Source organism: Ctenocephalides felis, unplaced genomic scaffold, assembly GCF_003426905.1.
Source record: "Ctenocephalides felis isolate EL2017-DRISC unplaced genomic scaffold, ASM342690v1 CF-g0.4_SCAFFOLD_01170, whole genome shotgun sequence".
Lineage (NCBI taxonomy): Eukaryota > Metazoa > Arthropoda > Insecta > Siphonaptera > Pulicidae > Ctenocephalides > Ctenocephalides felis.
In genome coordinates this window covers 21,317,545-21,318,140 of record NW_020537324.1, presented here as the reverse complement: position 1 = coordinate 21,318,140, position 596 = coordinate 21,317,545, and positions in this window count along the sequence as shown.

The following is a 596-nucleotide window of genomic DNA, read 5'->3' as shown; positions in this document are numbered from 1 at the left end:
CATGAACTCTGCTTTTTTTCGGCCTCATGACTTGTTAGTTTGTTATATCCAAGTTTTTCAACAATTTGGCTGGAGGTATGACAAAGTTAGTCGTACTGCTGAATCCCGTTTTTTGGCTGGAGCTATGATTCGAACTCGGTACCCTTTTGGTACGAAGCCATCACTCTACCAATTACGCCAGCACAGCCCACATGGATTTTTCTATTTTTCTGCCTCATGACTTGTTAGTTTGTTATACCTAAATATTAAATTCATTTGATCAACAATAACCAAACACAACGTTCGTCGTATTGCTGAATTACGTTTTTTTGCAGGAGATATGATTCGAACTCGGTACCCTTTTGGTACGAAGCCATCACTCTACCAATTACGCCAACACACACCACATGGATTCTACTTTTTTTCGGGCCCATGACTTGTTAGTTTGTTATATCTAAATATTAACTTTGTGTTATTCAACAATAAATAAATACCACAACGTTAGTCGTACTGCTCAATTCCATTTTTTGGCTGGAGGTATGATTCGAACTCGGTACCCTTTTAGTACGAAGCCATCACTCTACCAATTACGCCAACACACACCACATGGATTCTAC